The sequence below is a fragment of the Rattus rattus genome, chromosome 6, assembly GCF_011064425.1.
Source record: "Rattus rattus isolate New Zealand chromosome 6, Rrattus_CSIRO_v1, whole genome shotgun sequence".
Lineage (NCBI taxonomy): Eukaryota > Metazoa > Chordata > Mammalia > Rodentia > Muridae > Rattus > Rattus rattus.
This window is the reverse complement of record NC_046159.1, coordinates 140,889,700-140,901,435: the sequence shown is the minus strand read 5'-3', so window position 1 is coordinate 140,901,435 and position 11,736 is coordinate 140,889,700. Positions and strand designations below refer to the sequence as shown.

Here is an 11,736-nt window from a genome sequence, read left to right as displayed (position 1 = left end):
CTAGGTGTACAATAAAACCTAAGGTATGACTACACAGAAACTCCTTTACAGAGTACATGTGACCATGAGGGTGTGTCCTACAGCACGGAGGTCAGCAGGCCATAAATAAAGTGCATGTGACATCTCCCTTAACGATAAGGAAAGATCTAGGGAGGGAAGAACCTGGGATAATCGTTCTGGGGCATTTGGGTGAGGTCTGCCTCTACAGATAGCAAAACGGTCACCAGGTCCTTAAAAATCCACCCTCAGCTTTCTGAATGGAATGCAGGGATTTGATTTTGTCTCCTCCATTGAGGAGAAACCCCTGAGTGATTTTAATTTTGACATAATCTATTAATCTTTTCTTCAGTGTTTGCACTTTATGTGCTTTATTAAAAAAAAAAAAAAAGAAGAAGCATTTTTTTGGTTCAAGATCCAAGATGCCCGGTCCCACTTTGCTCTGACTTTCAGTTTTGCTTTCCACATCGGGCCTGTAGCCTGTCTGGAACACATGTTTCAGTTTGATGTGAAATCTGAACCTCGTTTTAGTCTATCCCGCAGGAATATCCAACTGCTCATGTTTTGGCCACTGATTCCGGATGAGGAAAAGGAATGACTCACAACCCCAGCCAACTACCAGGACAATTACCAGAATTTGGGAGAAATGATTACTAAGCTCCCAGCAACTGCGAGGTGGCCCTGCCAGAGGGCAGCTTGTTCCATACAGAGCAGGGAACTCAGCAAATTACCATGAAAGGAGGAGTAGTGTTAATTTTCTGCACTGTGGCTACCCTTGTCCAAAACTCAAGGGCTACTGGCACTTCACAAGTACCCCCGAGAGATGTGCTCTTGCCTCTGCCTGTTTTGTCCTGTCCATGGTCTCACCTTAGCTAATATCACTAATTGAGGTGTGCCTGTCTTGCTCACCATGGACTCCTCAAGGGCCCCTTATGCTGTCCAGTAAATATTTCTCGTATGAATATTAAATGCACCAGTTACTTTGTACTATATCTACCTGGGAATAGCAGTGCTCAGAAGACAGGTAGGAAGTATGTTTGGTTTTCTTGTTACTGACACAAAATTCCTGACAAAAGGGACTTAATGGTGGAAGGAGTTATTCTGGCTTGGAGTTTGATGGTAGGGTACACTGGGATGGGAGGGGGCATGGAGCCAGGAACTTGAGCAGCTATTCACATTGTACTGCAGTCAAGAAGTAGGGAAGGCTGGGCTGGAGAGATGGCTCAGTGGTTAAGAGCACTGACTGCTCTTCCAGAGGTCCTGAGTTCAAATCCCAGGAGCTGTGGCTCACAACCATCTGTAATGAGATCTGATGCCCTCTTCTGGTGTGTCTGAAGACAGCTACAGCATACTTATATATAATGAATAAATATTTTTTTTTTTTAAAAAGTAGGGAGGGATGAAGAGGGTGGTTCAGCCAGCTTCCCTTTTATTCAGCTCATAATAAATTTTCCTACCTCAACTAACCTGATCTAGAAAATCCGTCAGAGACCTGCCTCCTTGGTGATTCTGGATGCCATCAGGTTAAGGGTCAGGATCACATTGGATTTTAAGCCTGTTCCACAGGCTGTCTTCCTGGCCGCAGATCTGTCTTCTTGGTGCTCCAGCCATATGTGCTCATCCACACCTTCAGCTGTCAGTCAGATTTCCAAGCCTCTCAGCCAACAACCAGTCAATGTGCTGATGCATGTTGCCCACCCCACAGCAGATAAATTGTCAGACAGAGTCTTCAAAGCCACTTATGCCTTTCAGGAGGTCCGTGTTTGCAACCAAGGCTTGCCAGAGGCTTGAAACTGGCAGATTTCCAGCGGATTCCCAAGGTATGAGATCTGTTAGAAGGGTCGCTCTTCTTGCTGGTACATTTGCATATAGGAAAGTCAGTGCACGCATGCGGGCGCATGCGCGCGGGTGTGGAGGGGTAGGGGTGAGGGTGGGGGTGGGAGGTCAGGCTGGTGAGGGCTTCCAGTAGAATTTGGGCAGTGACTGTGATCTGGAAGAAGGGTGGGTTGAACTGGTACAATTTTAGGATGGCCAGGTTGGCCTCCAGATCATAGGCACTCCCCCTGTGTCTCCACATAGGGTAGCTAAGGTGTACCCCAGGGTAGCTGAGTTCTCAGGATTGTACCTATCGATAACCCTCGAGCAACTTGCCCATGTTCACTCTCGTCCGCTCAAGCATCGCCATGGTTATTGTCACCGTCTGCAGCCCCGCTGGGGCCCTCCCACCAACTTTCTAATCATCTTGGTTCTTCCCAAGTCCCTCGTCATTCAGCCATTCACTGTAGCCCACCGTGAACAATTGCACATCTGACCATTTCTTTTTCTTTTTTTTCAAACGAAACGTATGACCCCTCATAGTGGCCAGTGTTCTGCCCACTCTAAAGATTTCCCTCTACTCATGTCTTTCAGGTTTGTCCCAGAAAGGGGTTGTAAGGCTACAGCTGCCCACTCCTGAGCAGTGCCTGCATAACGTTCAGAACCATCAGAAAACTAGGATGTAGCCTTCTCTTCCTCAGCCAACTTGTCATAGGACACACAGCCCATGTGGCCATAGGAGCTTGGCAGCGGCTGGCACTGTAACAGAAGTAGGAACCATAGGGATTTGGGTAATTTCTTCATGTAACTTGTTTGTATCTTCAGGACCTACTCAGGCCCAATTAAGTATACACCATTTCCACTTGGTGATAGATTGCTGCTGTGCTTGTCCTACCTTGTGATTTGGCAGATCAGATAACACCCATCTTGTGATAGGCCCCGTGATCACTTCTTGTCCCATTGTCCAAAGTTCAGTTTCCACTAAGGCTTAACAGCAGGCCAAGAGCTGTCTCTCAAAGGGAGAAGAGTTGTCTGCAGATGATGGTGGAAACTTATTCCAAAACCCCAAACATCTTTTCTGTGATTCCCTTCTAGGGGTTTGCCAAAGGCTGCAAACATCCCCTTCTGCCTCTGGCACCTCACGTACCACAGGTGTGCTGGGTCATGCAGTTCAAGTGTTAGAGCAGCCTGTACAGCAGCGCGGACAGGTTGGAGAGCCTTCTCCTGTTCCAAGTCTCTCTCAAAGCTAGCATCTTTTCAAGACACTTGGTATATAGATCAGAGTAACAACTAAATGAGGGATTCTCTCCAAAGTCCAGTTAGGTAGGCTGAGTAAACACTGTACTTCTTTCTCGGTGGTGGCAGGGGCCAAGTGCAACCATTTATCTCTCACCTCAGAAGAATTGCCCTACAGCTCTGGAGTCTTGAGAATGTCACTGAAGGCCCTTGAATTTGTACTGGGTTGATTTCCTGTCCTCTGTGTACATATGTTAACAACAAGTCCAAAGGGGTTGCTACCTCCTGCTCACGTGGTGAAACCCACATGCTGTCAAGATGGTGAATCGATGTGATATTTTGTGAAAGATACAATCAAGATTCCTTCTAACCAAGTTATGACACAGGGCAGGAGAATTAGTAGAGCCCTGAGGTGAAACTGTAAAGGTATACTGCTGGCCTTGCCAACTGAAAGCAATTTGTTTTTGTTGTTCTACAGGGACAGGTACTGAGAAAAGGCATTTATTAGATCAATAGCTTAATACCATGTACCAAAAGATGTGTTAATCTGCTTAAGTAAGGACGCCACATCTGGTACAGCAGCTGCAATTGGAGTTACTACCTGATTTAGTTTTTGACAGGCAACCATTATTCCCCACAACTTCTGCACTGTCCATATAGGACAGTTAGAGGACAGCATGTTGGGAGCCATTATCCCTGCATCTTTCAAGATCTTGGTGGCTCTAATTTCTGCAATTCCTCTAGGGATGTGATACTGTTTTTGATTCACACACAAATTTTCTTGTCCGAGGCAACTCTAAGGCTTCCAGTTACCCTTTCCAACCATAATAGCCCTCAACCCACAGATCAGGAAACCAATGAGAGAATTCTCATTCCAACTTCTAAGTAAAACTACCCCAATTATTCATTCTGTGACTGGATAAATAACCACAGGATGAGTTCAGGGACCCATTGAATCACTGTGAGTCATTCATATATTTTAATATATGAATATAATATATATATGAAAATCCCTTCATAAACACTAAGCCAAGGGGGCATTGCCAACTCCCTTTCAGTTGGCCATCTTTGGTTATGATTTATTAGAATGGCTTACAAGCTGTGGCCCAGCTACTCCAACAACAGAATCTGTCTACTAACAGAAATTCCAAGAATCCAGTAGTTTTTCTGTCCACAGGGCTCAGTGTTGTAGCTGGTCTTCACTATATGCCAGGATTCCAAAGAAGAAACTTCTAACGCCAGCGAAGGAATGGACTTGCAGGCAAGAGTGAGAGCAAGCAGGCAAAGAGAGCAAACTTCCTTCTTCAGTGACCTTTATCTAGGGCCACTAGAAGGTGTGGCCCAGATTAAAGTTGTACATTCCCACCTCAAAAGATACAGATTAAACATGGGTCTCCAATCACAGAAAAACACTCATGGTATGCACTCACTGATAAGTGGCTATTAGCCCAAAGGCTTGAATTACCCTAGATGCCTAGAACACATGAAACTCAAGACAGATGATCAAAATGTGAATGCTTCACTCTTTCTTTAAAAGGGGAACAAGAATACCCTTAGCAGGGAATAGAGAGGCAAAGATTAAAACAGAGACAGAAGGAACACCCATTCAGAGCCTGCCCCACATGTGGCCCATACATATACAGCCACCCAATTAGACAAGATGGATGAAGCAAAGAAGTGCAGGCTGACAGGAACCGGATGTAGATCTCTCCTGAGAGACACAGCCAGAATACAGCAAATACAGAGGCGAATGCCAGCAGCAAACCACTGAACTGAGATCAGGGCCCCCGTTGAAGGAATCAGAGAAAGGACTGGAAGAGCTTTAAGGGGCTTGAGACCCCATATGAACAACAATGCCAGCCAACCAGAGCTTCCAGGGACTAAGCCATTACCCAAAGACTATACATGGACTGACCCTGGGCTCCAACCTCATAGGTAGCAATGAATATCCTAGTAAGAGCACCAGTGGAAGGGGAAGCCCTGGGTCCTGCCAAGACTGAACCCCCAGTGAATGTGATTGTTGGGGGGAGGGCAGTAATGGGGGGAGGATGGGGAGGGGAAGGGGAGGGGCTAGGGGGATGTTGGCCCAGAAACCAGGAAAGGGAATAACAATCGAAATGTAAATAATAAATACTCAAATTAATAAAGAAAAAAAGAAAAAAAAAAGAAAAGTGGGTCTCCACACTTCAAACGATCGAATAGGGAAACCCCTTTACAGGTGCATCTAGTCACTAGGGTTCTGGTTAATTGCAGATGTAGTCAGGTTGATGACAAAGAACAGCCATCACCGAGGGAAGCAGCTTGGGGAAGAGTCAGGAAAGGAGTGGCACAGGGGTAAAACTATCTAAATACACTGTATGCACATGTGAAATCCTCAAGGAATGAACAACATCATTAATTTGCAGAAACATTGACTATTGTAAGAAGGTATTTGTGGCCACACTGCTTTTGCTAGAACGGAGAGTAACACATCAATAACATCTCCAAACAGGGGTAAAAATATCTGCGAGATACTTTCCTTTCCCTTGTTCAGTGATCAAGTGTTTAGCATGCAGAGGTCTGGGGTGGGCGTCAAAGTTTCTGTTGGGAAATTCTCACCAATGACTGCGAGAAACTTAGCATCAAGAGAAGGTGCTGGCAATTTTGCCAAGTCAATTCTACCAGAGATTCTTAAAACAATAATGCCTGTTTTATAAGACACCTGACACCTGATCGGGAACTTAAGCTCTATTTCTCCACTGTAGCTGCTGTCGTTATTATTCATTACCAGGCACTTATAGAGAAGAACAGAAAAGACGGTTCTTACTTAACTGCTAAGCACATTTAAAATGGTTGTTGAGGTGCAGTAGTGAGGAGAGCCCAGTTACAGATGAAGGGTAGGGAATCTAACGGGAAAGTGGGCTTTCAGGGGAGAATCCTATAAAGGGAAGTGGGTATTTCTTGTAGGCAAGGAGAAATTTAAGTATGCCCGGTGTAAGAAGATCTCTGTGAGAAGGAAATGGCAAACTATACGAGAACTGGAACACAATGACTTTAGGAAGCGTCCAAAACAGTGGTAGCAAATGCAGTGGGTGGTCAGATGAAGGAGTGACCTCAGAAGACAGACAGCAACCTCTTAGAGAGGTCAGGCCACCACGGATGTAAGGTTGACTAAATGCCTGTTGGGCTTGCCCCACAAAGACAGAAGCCTAGACACCAGGAGCAAGGATATGCTCAAACCCAGGGCAAACAGACCCGTATGAGTTTATGGTTCTGGATCCTTAATGGAGTTTTCTTTTTTTTTTTTTTTCTCCTTTTCATTTACATCATCTGCAAAATGGAGATAAAATAAGAGCAGAGGGGTGGGTGGGTTTATAGAACGTATACACTGTATAGAATCATGGTTTATCACTTCGTGCAGCTCCGGCCCTCTGCTCTGGGTTAGGCAGGTGGTAAATCACCTCCTCCCAACTCCACCGTTGTTTTTATGAGATTACCAACAATTTTTAATGCACTGCATAGATAAAGCCTATGGTTGTTCTTAGAAGGCAAACTAAGAGAGAATCTTAAGGACATGTAGAAGAAGCAGCGGTAATGACGTTAAAAAGAAGGTGGCAGAGTGGGACGAGGGGAGATGTGAGAATCTACCGCGGCTAGTATTGGAATCCTAGTTCTGAAACTTCCCTCTCTCAGCTACTTTCTGATGGTTCTCTATCGTTTAAGAATTAGGTTCATAGTGTGAAGTAACACATACACCGCACACAGCGTACCACTGAAATCAAAATGGTCCCAAAGTAGCTAGTAACATGAAGTCATGCAGAGCATTCTTAGTTCTTCCATAAATAGTCACTCAAAGAACGCAAACTACTGCATACAAAGCAGAGATTATTAATGTACGTTAAGAAACCTTCACTAGGTGCTAGCTGAGTGAATTTATCGTTTTATATAAAAAGATTTTGAGGAGCAGAATTAGCAGTACAGGAGCCCGCATACCACGTGGGCTCGCACATGCGTGGTAGGCTGACAATATCGTAAATGCAACTGTCCACCGATGATGTGGCTGTGCGCTTGGGCACTTGCATCCCATAGATACAGTATTAGCTTTTATCCTCAGTATGGCCAGAAGGAAAGCTTCATCTTAGGTTTCATAGCCCGCTACTCCTTTAATCGGAAAAGGGGAAGCTGACACCATCACTTCCGCTTGTAGCTGTGTCTTATACCTATTATAAAAGTCTTGCATGGGGTTCTTCTGCTGGAAGCGAAAGTTGATTTCCTTTAAAGTGAAAAACAGAAATTCATAACTATTCTGAACACGAAGATGATCCATGATTTTCTTATTCAAGAGATATTTACAATAAGCTTAGTTATAGTCTTTTATTCCGTTGTCAGGATTGAATTCCACAGCAGATTAATGGCTTCAATCTGGATGCTTCACCCTCACCACCTGTATAATAAGTCTCAGAAAGAGACCAGAATAATGTTAATTCATTTTCCTCAACTTTTAGGAAACTCACAAGCCTGTTCTGAAATCTGTTTTTCAACTCCAGTTAGTAGTGTAACTTGCACTTCTGGAAATAATCTTAGTGTGTGAAAGTGGGGTATGCTATTTCTTGGCAAATTAATGAATCAAATCACTCTCCACACAGCCATTGTTAATATCACAGAGAGAAATATGCTTGGGTTTACTCTTGGCTTGGACACTGATTTAGGGATTTTCTCCCAACAGAGTCAGGGTACCTGATTGTCTACTTTTAATCAACACACAATTGCTTTGCTTCCTTCCGTTTTTATTTCCTAAAATGGAAATCTTTGGGACTGGTTTAAGTTTTTAATTACATAAAACAGTTTGTGTTTCTCATCCAGTACTGGATTTTGTTAACAGTTTACACCAACTAGACTTCAGTGTTATTCCATGTGCTTTTTACTTCATTTTAATATATTCAGTCTCTGACTCAAGATACAACTTGAATCTGCCTAGCAAACTTGTTTATAACTTCTACTCTTGGGGCTGGAGAGATGGTTCAGTGGTTAAGAACACTCACTGCTCTTCCAGAGGTCCTGAGTTCAATTCCCAGCAACCACATGGTGGCTCACAACCAACTGTCATGGGATCTGATGCCCTCTTCTGGTGTCTCTGAAGACAGCTACAGTGTACTCGTATAAATAAAGTAAATAACTCTTAAAAAAAAATAACTTCTGCTCTTTTGGATGAGGAGAAATTTGTGCTTCAATCAATGTATTTTTCAATGCCTGTTAGCTTCTCCTTGCTTAAATTACTAGCTGAGAATTCACCCCCTTTTACCTTTGACATCAAAATAGCATCATGGCCCCTCCTTCCCTATTGGGTGTTGCATTTGGTATAATGACTTCCAGAATGTACAGAAAGCATTCAGTAATAGTGCCAGGGAAACTTCAGGATAGCAATTATGGCCTCTGAAGAACTTTCAAACTTCAACCTGTGTTTCAATAAGGCCTTATTAAGAAAATACTTCTTACATCATTGTTACAAATGAAGTAAAATTTCCTAAGATGTAAAATAAGGCTAAATTCCTTGGTTTAGGTTTTCAGTGAAGGAAGGGAGACGTTTGGTGGTTTCTTCACATTTTATTTTTCACGTGTGTGGGTGCCATAGAATGTGTGTAGACAACAGAGGACAACTGGCAAGGGTAGGTTATCTCCCACCATGTGGAAATCCAGGGATCGAACTCCAGTCATCAGGGAGCAAATACTTTTACCTACTGAGCCATCTTGCAAGCATTGGAGTTGTGACTGTTAATTCTACATAGTAAAGGCTGATGAATTAATGACATAGAATATATATATATATATATATATATATATATATATATATATATATAAAGTAAAATTAGGAGATAAAAGATCCAGTGTAATCTGGGAGGTGGTGGTGAACACCTTTGATCCCAGCACTTGGGAGACAGAGGCAGATGGATCTCTGAGTTCAAGGCCAGCCTGGTCTATAAAGTAAGTTCCAGGACAGCCACCTCTGCCCAGAGAAATCCTGTCTTAAAAATCTAAAAAAAAATAATAATAAAATAAAATCAAGAGTGAGCTAAAAACCTTAATATGATTGGGACTGGAAGGTGCCTAGGTGATATATGAGACCATAAACTTGGCAGTACACAGCTAAGTCCCAACTGAAATGAGGTTTTGTTCTCCCCTCCTAATTCCACTCAACTTACTTGGCCATGGTTGACTACAGAATTCTTACCCTGATCTGATCACAACACACATAGACATGTATTGAAGTGTCACAAGATACCCTACAAATACATACAAATTAAGGATTAACATAGGAGCTAAAGGGTCTGGGGTATCTAGAAATAGAACCATTGCACTGCTGGTGAGGAAGGCTAGTGAGTAAGACTGGTGAGGGAGGCTGGAGAGGGAGGCTAGACAATCAATTTTAAAATTAACCAGAATGATACAACCGCTGAGACGTGGAATCTATTGTCCTAAACTCATCATCCATTTAACGTTGGAGATTCTTCTGTGGTGGAAGCCGCCATTGGGTCTGACAATTCTCTGGACTACCTCATGAACATCCTCTTATTCTTTGCCTTGCCAAAATGGCTGTTCCTTTCTCCCATGTCCGCTCTTCCTCTCTCGGACCCAAAAACCCAACCTCCTTGTCTTCACCCAGCAATTGGCTTCTTGTCATCTTTATTAGCCAATCAAATAATTAGGTGAAATCCTCCTACAGTCAGGGATAAAGAATGTAAAGAAAGAAAAGCATTCGGAGACAAGACTAGTGGTCCACCAAGGGTCACACTTTGCAAGCTTTCCTTGGTGAACTCTACATTAAATCCAGGGGGTATGATATAAGCTCACATAGGTCACCCATGACTATAGTCAATCTGATAAGGATTTGTTCCAGTTTGATCTTTGCACTGTGAAAAACACTAGGAACAAAAGCATCTCAGGGAGGAAAGGGTTGATTTGTCTTACAATTAGAGTCCATTATCAAAGGAAGTCAGGGAAGGAGGTCAGAGGAGGACCTGGAGATAGAAGCCCAAGCAGTCTGGTCAGTCTCTATGTCAACCGTAGACACAATTCAATAAAATGAAGTCATAGTGGAATAGGTTGGGCCTTTAATTAACTGATCAATGTCTTTACTAAATGTCTGTGAAAAGACACCACACACATACACACACACACACACACACAAACACGGAGTAGACCATCTGGACCTCTGAATCTGAAAGAGGAATTTATTTTCTGGATGATGTTATAAAGGCCAAGAAACACTGAAGATTTCCAGCAAACCCTGGGAAGTTGGGAGATAGCAAGGAGCCTGTTCCCCTGCAGAATCATCAGAAGGGACCAAGTGCTGAGACACCAAGATCTTGGATGTGAAGCCTTCAGGATTTGATCTGCTATATTTCACTTGGTAAAGCTGCCCGTTTGTGGGACTTTGCAATGCCAGCCCTAGCACACCAATACACTTTAACAGCCATAGACTGCTTTCCTCATCGATGTTAGAAACAGCCTTAGTGTATTTGTCCCTGCCTTCTTCAGGTAGCCTAGGGCCTCACCAAAGTAAGATGATCGGCAAGGCCTGTCAACAGCTCTGTTGCCTGAGTCTCTTACAATGCTCTCTGTTCTCACATAGCACTGAGGACTCCAGTGGATCCTTGGTCCTAACATGTCTCCTTTTGGGTGGGACATGTAGCGAAAAGAGGATCTGGATAACATGTTTCCCTAATGCATGCATGAGATAGGGGAGGAGCCGGGGGTGGGGAGGGAGGGAGGATATGAGTGTGTGCATTTGTGTGCTTGTGCGTGTACTGCTTTGCTTCCTTTTAAAGAACTAGAAGTGATTTATGAAAATGGAAATTATGAACTATCTAATCAACACTGTCATTTCAACTCTGGTTATGGAGCCACAGTTTGGTTGGGTGGAGTAGAAAAGAAGGAAAGGAAACTGTAGCCAAACTTCTTAAAGAACACAAACACAAAATTCTCAATAAAATGCTCGCAAATGGGATTTAAGAGTATGTTTTAGTTAGGGCTTTTATCGCTATGATGAAGCACCCTGACAAAAATCAGCTTGGGGAGGAAAGGGTTTATTTAGCTTATAGATTATTAGTCCATCGCCAAGGAAAGCTGAGGGGGGAACTAGACGAAGCCATGACTTGCCCATAATGGCCAGCTCACCCTGCTTTCTTTCAGGACCCAGGAGCACTGGCCTAGGGATGCCACACCCATTGTGTTCTGAGCCTTTCGACATCAAACTTTTATCAAGAAAATGTCACCCAGGCTTGTCTAAAGGCATTTTTCACCTGAGGTTTTTCTCAAGCTGACACAACACTAGCCAGCGGAGAATACACTTGGAGATAGCATCACCGTGATCAAACTCTTCATTCAGAAGCGCAGATATAACTAACTCATGAAAGCCAGTAAATGCAGTAGATCCACAAGCCGGAGGACAGAAGTCACCTGATCATCTCAATCTATGTAGAGAAGCCTTTGACAGAATCCAACATCCATTTGTGGGAAAAATATGAATTCTGGATTTAAAAATATCTACAAATATATAAAAGAGGTTAATGGAAAAAAAATGCGGTCTCTTCATAGGGACACTTGCTAGCATGCAGTACCCATTTTGCACCAGAAGGTGTCACACTTCATTGCAGCCAACACTTGAGAGTCTGCGCCTTTTTTTTTTAATTATTTTTTCTCAAACAAAGC

General features: G+C 43.3%; 1 pseudogene; it reads right to left on the bottom strand.

Moving 5' to 3' along the window:
• Nucleotides 1-1,521: 1,521 nt before the first annotated feature.
• LOC116904478 lies at nucleotides 1,522-2,182 on the bottom strand (annotated as a pseudogene).
• Between the last annotated feature and the right edge of the window lie 9,554 nt (nucleotides 2,183-11,736).